Below are 15,481 nucleotides of genomic sequence, written 5' to 3' on the forward strand. Positions count from 1 at the left end.
CACGCAAGATCATGTAATTCTCATTTTCTCTCACAGCTTCTAGTTCGAGTTCCCACCACTTTTCTGTTGTTTTAAATTCCCGCATTCACCTATCTCAAAGCATTCCTTTGCCAATACAGTCATATCTGCGCTTAGACTCCTTTTGTGCTAGTATATTAGTATATTATACTCACAGAAATGGTGATTATTATTATTATTATTATTATTATTATTATTATATTATTATTATTATTATTATTATTCTATGTTTGACTTTTGCTTTATATTTGTACAAGTTGGCTCCAAGTCTCACCCAGAGACCTCAAGAGACAACAGGGTTGGAAGTTCATGTTGTTGTTATGCCTAGTGTGCCATATATTTGGGGGGTGGGGATGTTGTACTAATGAATGTCTAAAAAAAGAAAAAAGTTTTTTTTTTTTTTTTTTTTTAAACCGAAAATTATGGTTGTTTTAAACCTTGAGGTTACATAGAGAGTATTTTGCGTAGGATATGAGCAGTTCCCATGAGCACTATCTTTTGAACTTCTGCCATTTTTGGGTTTCCTGGTATCTGAGTTAGGTAGCTATTTGCCCCTTTTGCTATCATTCCCAGGGCACCTATGACAACAGGTATTGTTTTAGTCTTCAGCTTCCACATTTTGCTGATTTCTATTTCAAGATCTTTATATTTGCTCAGTTTTTGGTAGGTCCTGACAGATACGTTTATATCGATTGGGACAGTCATATCAATGAGGAGGCATGTTCTTTGTTTGAAGTCTTTCAATATGATGTCTGGCCTATTTGCATCTATCTTCCTGTCAGTTTGAATGGTGAAGTTCCAGAGGAGTGAGATGTGGTCATTTTCAAGCACTGGGGGTGGTTTGTGTTCCCACCAGTTTTTTTCATGGGGCAAATCCAGGTTTTTACAGATTACCCAGTGAATATATTGTGCAGCTCTATCGTGCCTGTTGAGATACTCTGTAGGCGCTAGAAGACTGCACTTGGAGACCACATGGTCAATGGTTTCATTTTGTTGCTTGCATACACGACACGTTGGACTGCTTCTGATCTTTAATATGTTGGCCTGGTAGTTTCTTGTTGGTAGGCATTGATCTTGAGCTGCTATGATAAACCCCTCTGTTTCAGATTTTAAGCCAGAGGCCATTAGCCATTGATGGGTCAGGGCTTTGTCGATATCTGCATTATTCGCTCTCTTTGGGTATTTGCCATAGAGAAGTTTTTCTTGCCATTTATTATTCAGAATATCTAAGGCCGCAGTTTTGGCACGGGTTTTCATGCGCCTAGCTTTTTCTGTGGTTGTTTCTTGTATGTCTATCTCTAATTCCGAAATTGGTTGTATTCGGAATTCACTTAGATATTCCTTTGCCTGTTTTGTGACTGAGTATGATGCTTTCTTGTTTTCATGTTTTGAGACAAGTTTTAACATCCAGTCCTCAGAGTTTTTCAGGTAGGTGTCTAGGCCAATTGTAGCAATCTTCATTGTTATTGCCAGTTGCAAAAGACCACGGCCTCCCTCTTTTCTTGGCAGATAGAGTCGTTCTGTATCTGCCTTAGGGTGGTGCATTCTATGCATTGTCAACAGTTTCCTTATTTTTCTGTCGAGCTGACATATTTCAGTAATTGACCAGTTAACAATATTGAAACTGTAAGTCACGACTGGTATAGCTAATGCATTGATTGCTTCGATCCTGTTTCTTGCATTCAGCTCTGTCTTGAGTATTGCTCTCACTCTTCGATAGCATTCTCTCCTGATCCTTTCCTTCATCTCTGAATGCCTTATTCCGTTCCCTTCAATTACCCCTAGGTACTTGTAGCTCTCCGCTGGGTCTAGTTCTTTTATGACATTCTGTTGGTCAAGGTTAACGTTAGATGTTTCTGTCATTTTTCCTTTGATAAAGGTAGCCTTTGCACATTTATCGAGGCCGAATTGCATTCTGATGTCGTCACTGAATTGTTTGACTATCGCTAGTAAGCCCTTGAGTTGTTGATCATTTTTTGCAAAAAGCTTTAAATCATCCATGTAAACGAGATGATTTATATTTTTATCAAACATTTTATACCCGTACTGCGCGTCATTGAGCAGCTTTGAGAGCGGTATTAAGGATAAACAAAAGAGGAGTGGTGACAGTGAGTCACCCTGGAAATGCCACACGAAATTTTTACATCACCAGCATTTAGGGATTCACTGTCACTGTTCAGAGTTAGTGTGGTTCTCCATGATCTCATACTTACAGTCAAGAAGTTTCGCAGAGTTGGTGCTATCTTATACATTTCAAGGCATTTCCTAATCCAGCTATGTGGTAGGCTATCAAAAGCCTTTTTATAGTCTATCCAGGCTATTGATAAGTTTTTGTGTCGTTTGTGACAATCTTCTAAGATCATCTTATTGATGAGTAGTTGGTCTTTACAGCCGTAGGATCCACGTTTACATCCTTTCTGTTCATTAGGGAATATGCTGCTGTCTGTTAAAAAACTATAGGTATATTCCGTCAGGACAGATGTTAGTGTTTTGTACATAGTTGTTAAGCAGGTTATGGGTCTATAGTTTTTGGTTCATTTGTTTCTTCACTTTTTGGAAGCAGGAATGTTAACCCATTAACTAGCCAAGGAGGCATCCTACTAGGGTGTTGCAAAACATCATTGTACAGTTCTGTTAGCAGTTCATGGCTCTCTGGGAAGGCATTCAGCCAGAAGTTAGGAATTTTATCCTTTCCTGGAGACTTCCATTTGCTTGACCTCCTGAGAGCAGATCTTATATCTTCTACCTTGACACCCTCCCACTTTTGCTCTTCTAAGGGGTCCAGTTCTGTAGATATTCTGTCAATCCAGGGGGCCTTTTCGTTGTGTGTTTTTTCTTCTGCCCAGATTTTATTCCAAAATCTCTGCACTTCTTCTTTTGATGGTACAGACCCTGCAGTAAACGCTGTTTTTCCTATCTTCCTGTAAAAATTCTTGGTGTTATTTTTGAACATGTTGTTGTCCTTGAAAAATCTAACACGCTTTTCATACCTCGCTATGCGGGCAGCTTTGGCAGATACCTTTTGTTTGATGGTTTCTATGGTGGCATCAATATCAAGTATAGTTTTCATATTGTATTTTTTCAGTAATTTTTGGGTTTGTAGGTTTGGTAGTCTTGTGAGCCTTAAGGTTTTTCAAATATTCAATGTCAGATCTAAATACTTTAATTTGTTGTTGCAGACGCTCTTGCCAAGAAGGCTTTTTGTGGGACTGTTGCCGTTTTCTAATCTTTACACCACATAGGATCGTTGAGATTTTCGCGGATGCATAGTATAGGTGGTTGAGGTTTGTGATATCAACATCATTAACTGAAATTATATCCTTAAGTGCAAGCCGGATTTTACCAATTATTTTCATGTTTTGGTTAGAGTTGCGGATTTTAGGAAGTGTATCACGCTCATCCATGCTGGTTTCTTTAATTTTCAGCCATTCAATCATGATTTGATTTTTTAGCTCATGTAGTTCTGTTGGGTCAATATTTGTGTGACTTTCTTTATCTATTTGATGCTCATCTGTTAGTGTTTATGATTGGTTCAGGGCGTATTTCACTTTGCCTATCACTTATACTAACTCTTTCAATCCTCTCTTCGTTTTTATCCGCCCTGGGCTGGTCTATAATCATTTCCTCTGTATTATCTTCTCTAGCTGCAGCTTCGTTCATTTTATCCGATATTGCTTGTCTAACCTGATCAATCTCTACTTCAGTCAGTAATTTCTTTTTTATAATGTTTCTTCTAACATTGGCAAGCTTGTTACTGTCTATGTAGGGTCTTACTTCAGGGTGTTTCTGTCTCCAGTTTAAGTATGCTTGTACAGTGCTAGACTTATCTGTGGGGAAATATATGGCATGGTAGAAGGCCTCAAGAACTTCTTTATTATCTTCCCTAGACCATTTTCCTTCTTTTTCTTTTGATTATTTGGTGATGAGCATGGATGGCCATCTGTTGGAATATTCCGGTTGTGGGGTTCGTCCAGCTCCTGTGTGTTGGGAAGATTTGATCCAGTAACTGATTTTTCAATCAGGATTTGGTTCAATTTTCGGGTACGTGGTCTTTTGTAATCCGCGCAATGACCAATGCGGTTTATTGTTTGATTTGTTGACCTTGAAGCATGACGAGCATCCATTCTTATATTAGGAGATGGATCTGTCAGTTTAGGGTTCACTACATGTAAGCATTGCTCATAGCGCCGCTTCTTAAGACTAGCAGATCTATATTCGTCTGTATTTTTTTGTTGATAGTTTTATCTCCGGACATTTTTTTTTTTTTTTTTTTCCTCCTTTCCTCCTCTTCCTTTCTTCAAGGCTTACTGTGTCTGTATTAGTTCGAAATAATGAGAATAAAATACGGAGAAGGAAACGAAAAGAAAGGGAAAAAGACGGGATCTGTCAGTTATTATTGTTATTACTATCATCTTCACCACCATCACCATCATCAGCAACACAACCATCACCATCATCATCTTCAATGTGTAGCCACAGCCACCATCAACATCCATTGTGTTGGAGAATGGGTGGTTAAAGAATTCATGTTCTTTGGGTCTATAAATAGCCACGGTAGATGGTGGAGACAAAGGACGTTAATGGTCAGTAAAAGGTCAAACTGTTTACGTTTATTTATTTATTTATTTTTTTTCCCGTTCTCTTTTCTTCTTCACCACATGCATATGTATATGTATATATATGTATATTCACTCACACATATTATCTGATGTTTTCGTCGAAGATTTTTTTTTTTTTTTTTAATAACTTTCTGAGTTCAATGTTATGTATATATTTTTAAATTTCTGAATTCAGTTGTACGTATATAGTAGTAGGTGCTTAATTCCATAACTTTTTATCGTGCATTTAATTGTGTTGTTACAATAAAAGGTAATTTAAAAGGCAATTTTACACATTCTTATAGTCATGAGAGACGACTAAATGTAAATGTTCACACAGAATTGGAGATATGTATGTTTCTAATTTTTCTTCTTAGGTGTACGTTTGTATGAGCTGTAGATATGTAAGTTTTTTTTTTTTTTTTACTTATTTTGAGGGTAATTCAAATTACTTACAGAAAACAGTAGATCTTCCAGTTTTCTACAGTTGACCTGCTGGGTTCGCTGTTGCCAGTTCAGAGCATCGTAAAAATACGTCCATCCTCTGTCACGTCCAGCCGCCTTCTTCTTCTTCTTCTTCTTCTTCTTCTTCTTCTTTTCTTCTTATTATTATTATTATTATTATTATTATTATTATTATTATTATTATCATTACTGTTGTTGTACATCTCCATCTTCTCCTTCTCCTCCTCCCTTCTTCCCTTTTCTCCTCCTCCCCTCTGTCTCCCCCCTCCTCCTCCTCCGCCTCATTATTATCATTAAAACAAGAGAATGAATCACCTTTAGCCGAAAGACTACTATTTGTGCTTGAAATCTTCATAGCTGATGAAATAGACTTTATTATCATTCTTTCAACCGGATCTACCCGCTTTATGTACACACATGCGGAGTAATAAATATAGTGATGATGATGATGATGATGTGGATGAAGATAAGATCAATGTGAATATCAATAATATTGATTTTTATTGTGGTGCAGTGTCACATATTTTTGCGAAGTGTAAAGTCAGTTAAATAGACAGCACTACTCAATCTGCATTTATTTTATTGATTGCAAAAACATGGAATGCTAAGTTGCTTTAAGCTGAATTTGGACTCAGAAATGTAAAATGTCGTAACAAATGACTACGATTGAAATACACACCCAGTGACTGCGTTTTGATTGCAGCGCATACAAAAGCCAATACTGAGATTGCGGAGTCGGTTCCAAAGAAATTAAGAAATATGACAATCTATCCAAAGAGCTGAGAATGTGGAAGATCAAGACAACAATTATTGCTCCAGTAATTGGTGAACTTGACAAATAGTGAAAGGTTATATTTACATCGAATGTAATTGGTGGTCCATTATGAAACACCAACATTGTTTTACCCGCTGAGTCAGAAGGAAGAGGCAGTGCCCCAGGCCTTCGGACACCATTCTCAGCCAATGAAAGTAATGCTTTAGGCCCCATCTCGAACTATTTTCAGTCAGCGCCTGCAGGTACGACATGAGCATAGAGTGAAATCCAGTGCAGAAGGGAGGGCTAGAATAGACATTAGTGCAGAATCAGAGAGGTTTGACTCAAAACAAATATTTAAAAGCAAAATGTAAAAAAAAATACAAAAGAAAATCAATCAAAATAACAATAGAACAGGGAGAAAAATGAAAACTATTTTCAGATTTTAAAGAAACCAATGAAAATAAATCAGAGGATGATGTAACAGGCGGCGATGATGAGGTTGGGGAAACAATAACTTGGAGTATTTAATTGCTGTATATTATATTGAAAATAATATTACAATATGTCGTGGTAAATCATTAGCAAGAAAGATCTGTGCGTGGGCGGTGTTTGGTGATAGTGGACAAAGTAAAAGTGAAAGACTGACCGGGAAACTCCAAGACTGAAAATTGTAACCAGAAAGGCTTTTTCTGCGGCACAAGTCCCTAACCGCCCTTTATAAGAATGATTTTGGCTCTTTTATAAACGAAACAATAAAGATGTAATTGTAGTATATGCCGCTCTTAAAGAAAAGAACAGTCACATTGTTATTTGTAGCCCTGTTTTAGCTCGGAGAGCATAAATGCGCTAACATGATAGAGCTGGTGTATTCGTACATTAATAACATTCTCACAGAAAAAGAAGTTGTGCGAACACACGCCAAAAGGCAGAATGACAACGTAACTATACACTGGGTAATGCTGCTTGAAATAGACGAGGAGATTAAGGGAATGCGTCCAAACATCGCCAAAGGCCAACGTCAAAAGAATTATCTCCTAATCCAGTCATTGAATGTAAGAGATGACAAGATGTTTTTTTCAAGAGTTAGGAAATGTATCCCAATCGAAAACTTGAAAACCGAAGTAGTAGAATGCGAGGATTGAAAAACAGAAATAATCTTTGTTGGAACAGGAAAGACAAACAAATCCCATGGCATACATATATACGACAGATATATAAAAAAACTAGTATGTACATGTTATGTAGAGTGGCTGTGTTGTAAGTAGCTTGCTAACCAACCACATGGTTCCGGGTTCACTCCCACTGCGTGGCATCTTGGGCAAGTGTCTTCTGCTATAGCCCCGGGCCGACCAATGCCTTGTGAGTGGATTTGGTAGACGGAAACTGAAAGAAGCCTGTCGTATATATGTATATATATATATATATATATGTATGTGTGTATGTGTGTGTGTTTGTCTCCCTAGCATTGCTTGACAACCGATGCTGGTGTGTTTATGTTCCCGTCACTTAGCGGTTCGGCAAAAGAGACCGATAAAATAAGTACTGGGTTTACAAAGAATAAGTCCTGGGGTCGATTTGCTCGACTAAAGGCGGTGCTCCAGCATGGCCGCAGTCAAATGACTGAAACAAGTAAAAGAGTATCGTATAAGATAAAAGAAAACGCTGACTATGCTTAAAGAACACTGGATGACCAATCAAAGCTTACACACACAAAAAAGCGACTAAAAGAACAACAATGAGTTTATGCGGTTTACTTTATTTGCCATAAGTGAAGTACGAACATAAAATATACGTAATAATATCAGTGACGAAACACTTATACCTGTACAAAGAAACGCATCAATTTTCAGAGAGATAATACAAAACATAACCTAAATTAGTACACACAGGTACACTTGGACACAAACAAACAAACGCACAGAGATACATGCACACACAAACCCACGTACAGAAGTGCCTTAATTCTCATATCTCCACCCGTAGACATCAAAAATAAACACGATAATATATATATATATATTATATATATATATATATATATTATATATATATAATATATATATATATATAATATATATATATATATATATATATATGCATACACATACATTTATATTGGGTTGGTGCATAATTATGGAGGCTTGTTCCCACAAATTTTGTTCAACAAAAACAATAACAACATATAATAAAGCATCTTTTAATGATTATTCCGGAGCATATTCACCATCTACTTCAATTATTGCTTCCCATTTGCTTGGCAGACTGTCAGAGCATCATTTAAAGTTGTTTTTGTTCAATATTGTTTTTGTTTTTGTTGAATAAAATTTGTTGAAAAACAGGCGCAATAATTATTCCCCAACCCAATGTATATATTATCCACACATAAACTCACACATTCGTACGCACTCACACATACACACATGATGTTGACCAATCATGTCTCATTATATCATGTGCCATATCTATCTATCTATCTATCTATCTATCTATCTATCTATCTATCTATCTATCTATCTATCTATCTATCTATCTATCTATCTATCTATCTATCTATCTATCTATCTTTTATTTTTCATGTTTTATCCTTTACGTCTTTCTGTCATTAGACTAAGGTCATGCTGGGGTACCGACTTCAACGGTTAACTTAAACAAATCGACTCCGGAAGCTATTACTTTTCAGCCTGGTACTTATTCTATTGGTTTCTTAAGCTCAACCGTTAAGTTACGGGGAGATAAACAAGTCAACACTAGTAGTCGAGCGGTGGTGTGGTACAAACAGAACCACATATATAATATGCATATATATGCACACACACACACACACTCACACATAATTACAGAAAGACAAAAGACGAATACAGGGGTATAAACAATAAGCAGGTGTATTAGTTTGACACTCGGGAAGGTGAGAAAATCTTTTACGTTTCGAGTCTACGCTCATCAGCAGAAAGGAACCGGAAGAAATAAACAGAGGGAGAATAAAACACTTTTGGAGTTACCAGTCAACAGGTGTGAGTGTGTGGTAGGAATCTTGTTTCTCAACCACATGGTTCCATGTTCAGTCCCACTGTATGGCACCTTTGGCAAGTGTCTTCTAGTAAAGTCTCGGGCTGGCCAAAACCTTGTGGGTGCATTTGGTAGTCAGAAACTGAAAGAATTCCGCTGTATAAACAGCGCTCGATGGGTAAATTGTTGCCATTTTATATTTTTAATTTCGCGCATGATCATTGCTTGTTTTGATTTTATCGACAACACAGTAAAGTAGGATCAGTTGGGCACCATCTGCGAGAAAAAACAGCACCATGACGCAATTTATTCTGCCAGAAATTTGGAAACGACATGCTGTACTACTTGGCATTCGCACAGGGAACTCCAATACGGACATTTCAGAGTGTTTTGGGGTCAATCTGTTGGCTTGCCGTGTCCCCAAATCGTGTACCTAGAGTAATAAAAATTAAACGTCCATTCACCATCTTGGTGTTTGGAGTGATCACTAGTGATGACGACATTATGCATCCATTCATCTTCCCACACATCCTCACACTCAACACGGCGGTCTACATTAAGTGCCTGGAGGAGCTAGTGCTGTATTGGGCCAAGAGGGTGGCTGTTGGAAGACACTATGTCTGGCAAAAGGAATCTGCACCATGCCAAGCAGGAGAACCAAGTTATGGCTGTCAGACAATTTTTGCGACCACATCACTCCTAGCAGCTGACAATCTAACTTCCCAGACTGCAACCCACTTCATTAATATGTGTGGGGTGCATTTGAGCGACAGACCAACAAAACTCCTTGTAACACCAAAGATGAACTGACGGCAAGGATTATGGCATCAGTCACCAACTTAAACAAGGAGACCATCCAGAACAATTGCATGAAATTCTGAAGTTGTCTGGAGGCTGTGGTTGGAACCAATGGCGATTTTATTGAATAAATTTACTCTTTTAGTATTTCAAGGTTTTTTTAATGTAATTTTGGTAGATATATCTGTTAAAATGAGTGTTATTTTCATTTTTGCATAATCTAGACGATATTGTACTCCCAACACCCTGTTTATATATATATATATATATATATATAATATATATATATATATATATATATATATATATATATATATATATATATATATATATATATATATATATACGACGGTCTTCGTTCAGATTCCGTCTACTGAATCCACTAAAGGATTTAGTGAACCCAAGCAGAAAACATTTGTACGAGATGCTATGCAGAGGGAGCCGGACCCGTGTGATCTGGGAAGCAAGCTTCTTGCCACACAGCCACGCCTGCGAATATACAGGATTTCCCCCAAATATGAGTTACAGTATATTAGGAATGACAGAGTATCTCAAAACTTTAACGGTCCATTTTCTTCGACCAAATGACCTCTAAGGTTTGTGATCTCTTGAAATGTAGTGTATGCTTACTTCAATTTCGTTATGACGCAGGTGTTCTCTTAAATCCTCACTTCCTACTGCTTGCTCTTAGCAAAGCAAATCGAAAACTATAAAGGAAGAATGAAACAAATAATAATCACTAGAAATATTAAATGCAGTTCACACATGGCTGCTATATGCAAAATACATTAGCGCCATAAAAATATGAAAGATATGAAGAGAAAAAATTCCTATGGAATAGAAAATGTCAAGTTCGATATATTAGGGAATATACGCGAAGTAATAACATATGATAAAAAAAAGTCTAAGGATAAGGAACTGAAGGATTTAAAGAAAACGCAACGAAAATAAAGCCAAAGAATCGACCACGCATAAAGATATAAACAGAAACAACAAACCAACGGTGGCAGCTGCATAGAATCCGGCTTACCTGAAACTCATGAGGCGTTACTGTGCAAGAGAAACGAACAAGCGTGAAGCAAAAGATCCACAAAATGCAGAATTAAAATAATCACATATCACATGACTGATGACGACTGAATGGGCAAATCTTTAGAGCAAGGCAAAAACCAAACATAGAAAGAACAGATCGATACAACCTAAACTAGGATAAACAGCAGCTGGAATACTCGGTCACAACAAGACTATTTTCTCTCGCACCCATACATAATGAATAGAATAAAGCACAAATTGCATGAATCATACAAGATAAATAAATCGTACAACGACGAAATTAAAGAAAGAGAAAAGTTATCAGAACAAAATCAAATAAGATAGGTTAATAGGCATGTCTCAATTTAGGAATTTTCAAACCTCCATGGGAAATAATCGGCAATATAATCAGGATTATCTATAAATTCGTTCTACTGAAGCAAAACGGAGCTTGAATAAGTAAAATCATTCTGTTTCTTCAAGTAGTAACGAATGTGTCGATAGAAAAATGGCATAACCATGGCAAAATGAATTTCTTCTCATCTTTGGCCCTCAACTACTCATAGAAGAGTGGAGGCGCAATGGCCCAGTGGTTAGGGCAGCGGACTCGCGGTCGTAGGATCGCGGTTTCGATTCCCAGACCGAGCGTTGTGAGTGTTTAATGAGCGAAAACACCTAAAGCTCCACGAGGCTCCGGCAGGGGATGGTGGTGATCCCTGCTGCACTCTTTCATCACAAATTTCTCTCACTCTTACTTCCTGTTTCTGTTGTACCTGTATTTCAAAGGGCTGGCCTTGTCACTCTCTGTGTCATGCTGAATATCCCCGAGAACTACGTTAAGGGTACACGTGTCTGTGGAATGCTCAGCCACTTACACGTTAATTTCACGGGCAGGCTGTTCCGTTGATTGGATCAGCCGGAACCCTCGTCGTCGTAACCGACGGAGTGCTTCCACTCATAGAAGAGCCGCTCATAGAAGAGCCGTCATGACATACAGCAGCTTGTCTATCTTGAATTCGATGGAGCTCAACCACATACCAGATCTGAATACAGCTAGGTACTTCCTGAGAAAAAAAAATGAAGAAGAATCAATGTGAGAGAGACATAGATAGAGAAACTGATTTTGGCAGCAGTGTTCACTATTTGCCTTTTATTTATTACTGATTTTGGCAGCAGTGTTCACTATTTGCCTTTTATTTGCGTTAACCTGTAATTCCTCACCATCCTTGAATGTTTTAGTTTTGCTAATCAAAAATCTCATTTAGTGCATCACATGCCAACCATGCAACGAAGATTATCTCAGTTAAATAGGATAAAAATTAATGCATCCGATTTGGATACATAAGCAAGAAATCAAAGATTCACTTTTTAAAATGTTTCCAATAGTGAAAATCTAGACATTTTTGCATCTGGAAAAAAAGGAAGTACACTGTTTTCAAAAAGGAGGAAAATCATCAACTACAAAACTACAAAAGCAAACCAAGCCGAAAAAAAAAAAAAAACTGGAAAAAGAAAGAAAGAAAGAAAAAAGAAAGGAGAAAAGGAAATTAATGTGCGAAACCAGCTTAACTTGTACGTGAAAGTTAAGTTGGATGTGCAACTTATTCGGTCGCTAATAACTAATTTTTACACGACCCGCCAAGATTTTTGCCTCATACTCATTATTTAGCCAGTGTTAAACTATACTGGTTTGATGGAATTTCGATCTGAGAGACTGAGGTAGAGGGCCTATGCTGTGGAAGTGCAAGTTACGCCGAAATCACCTGATATTATTGACCTATCCAACGCAGAAGGTTTTACAAAATCCTTTATATTTCAGGCACAAACGCCCATCCTCAGAAGGTAACAGTCTTGGAAATTACCTTCTTCAAATTCCTCGGCATTAGGTTAGCAGCAGTAGCAGCCACACTCCAACTGTTGGTGTATGCAACTCTCCATCTGCTGATGTAAGAATCTCCAGTTGCTGGTGTAGGCAACTCACACCCTATCGATTGATGTGACGGGATAGCAGCAAGTCTCCAACTGTTGGTATAAGCAACTCTCCAGCTGTTGGGTGATGCGACGTATAGTCATGTGATAGTGGTGGTGGCGTGTATTATAATGTTGGTCGCAGTCCCCGTGATGTTTTCATTGGAGCCATCAGCTCAACTTCGATTGACTGTTAATTTTCGGGTTGAGGCGGTGGATCAATATAACTTATTTTATACGTTGATTTCCAGTGTTCCAATCCGAAGCCAGTATGGGGCGTCTATCTCTTTGATGGTGTTGCCGCATCGGGTCCTGTACCCGCGGAGGGAAGACACGTTGGTGTCTTTCATTCGGACGCGGAGTGGTCGTACTGTGCTTTTGGTGCAGCAGTTGTTGCATTTGAAGCATCGAATCTGATATACTACGTATGTATGTAAGTACAGGTTACTGTTGCGAATGGGGCAGTACGCAGTGTGCAAGGCTGTTGATCTGCACGTGACCACCTCGTTAATTCGTGTTTACGTAGGTATGGTACTGAATAGGCCAGTAGGATGTCAAGTTCTTCCCTGTGGATAGCCTTGTAAATGATGGCGGTGGTCTTTTCATTGAAGTGGGGAATCTTCAAGAAGCAGGTCTTAGAGAGATCCCTCTTGCGATGTTTTACTGGCCTGCGTTCGCGTATGGAGTTAGTAATGGTCAGGGATATCCGTTGATCTCAAGTACCTTTAGGAACTGACTAACATGTGCGTCCCGGTTGGTGTTGGCCACTGCATCTTTTGTGTATCTAGGTGACTCGTCGTAGCCTTGATAGGGAGTGCCGATTAGTAATGAACAAAGAGGTCCTGGTAAGCTGATTTTCTGTTGGACACCGTGTCTGTTTTACCCTCGTCCGAGATGTTTAGCCGAAAGTCAAGCAAGCGGGGGGAACCATCGCTGTTTGGGTGTTCGATAGTGAAGCTAATATTGGTTGAACTGATCCACGGAAGAACCTGAAATTGACTGAGTGCAAGTGGCCGAGTACTACACAGCCACATTTACTCTCAACGTAGTTCTCAGGGAGATTCGGCGTAACACAGAATGTGAAAACGCTGGCTGTTTGTATTTATATGTACACCCCATTTTTGCAGGTTGAGCGGACTGGAGCAACGTGAAATAAAGTGTCTTGCTGAAGGATATAACTCGCCGCCAGGAATCGAACTCACGATCATATAAGCCTTCGCGCACCTTCACATGTGAATATATATAAATTACTCGTGAGTGCATTCAGTTATTTCCGATGGCAGGAAATAAAAGCATACACTGCATATATAAATAAGCATTATATATACATATATATATATATATTATATATATATATATATATATATATATATTATATATATATATATATTATATATATATATATATATATATATATATATATATATATATATATATCTGAAGTACCTTCTCACCAAGGCTTCATCAGCGAAGCAGTGACTTTGTCAGCTTGAAATTACTTATTTAGAGCAAGAAAATAAATAATCACAAGGATTCTTTTGGCAAACAAAAGTCAAAACTAATGGCAAAAATAGAAAATTCTTTAATGATAACTACTTACGAAGAGACCGTGTAATCATTATATCTTATTTTTGATTATTTATTGTATTTCATATAGTTCTTGATTATTTGGTTATGTTTTTCTTCAGACAGTTAAACATCCTTTCGTTCATTTGTTGCGTTCTGAATCAATATATTTACACGTTATATTTGACAGGTGGATGTTAAGCGCACAGAAGAAGGCGTGGTTATCTGCCCGTAAAAAAGTAATGATGATAACACTGACGATAAATAATGATAGGTTTACAATCTTAAGTCGAAATTTTGTTTTGAATAAGTAGAACGATGTATATCTATTTAGACACACACACACACACACACACACACACACACGCAAATAGGTAGAGCGATAACTATAGCAAATATGGAGTGAATACGGTTTATTTTAAAGATTACTACACATTTTAATATGCAATATGATTACAAAGAAAACGAGTTATTTTATGGGAAAATGTATCATTCCAAATTCTCTAGGAAGCTGCAAACAAATATGAAAGGTGACTGTGATGAAAGAGATTTTTTATAAAGCGTTGCATTGAATCAGCTATTCACGGTCCTATATTGTGATAAAGTTATTAGCTGACAATAAGAGTGATGCTTCAGTTGCTAATGGTGATGATGAGGATGATATCTTATATTGGTACAAGGCAACATCTTTGAAGGAGAGATTTATAGTCGACTGAATATACCGACAGTACATTAGTCATAGTTTTTTTCATATCGATCCTGGAGATATGAAAGGTCAAGTTGACCCAAGTCAGATTTGAATTCACACAACTCTTATTCTACACAGCTGCCACACCTGCAACGCATTTATTCTCCACAAATCACACACCACATACGATACATAATAACTGGCAAACAACACAACGCAAAACATCTGTCACACAACGTATACGGAATATATTCATCAGCCAATAAAATAACAAAACAGATATACATATTCGATGTAACAGGGGAAACACACACAAATAGCATCAGGAACAGCAAACAAGATTCCATAGCAAAGAAAACCGGCCTGTAATATGCTAACGCGTGTCTACACCTTCGAAAACGCGGTACTGCACATACCATAGAGACACTTAAGGGCACAAATAAAATGAGATTACATAAAAATGTATCAAGAGAAACTATAAATAAAAGAAATATTTAAAAGAAAGAAGAATTCCCCCAGTTATCTTGATCCCTAAAGTAAGCACATTCCATAGATTGTTTCCTTCCAATTTACAAGCGCAGGCTC

Source organism: Octopus sinensis, linkage group LG8, assembly GCF_006345805.1.
Source record: "Octopus sinensis linkage group LG8, ASM634580v1, whole genome shotgun sequence".
NCBI classification, from domain to species: domain Eukaryota; kingdom Metazoa; phylum Mollusca; class Cephalopoda; order Octopoda; family Octopodidae; genus Octopus; species Octopus sinensis.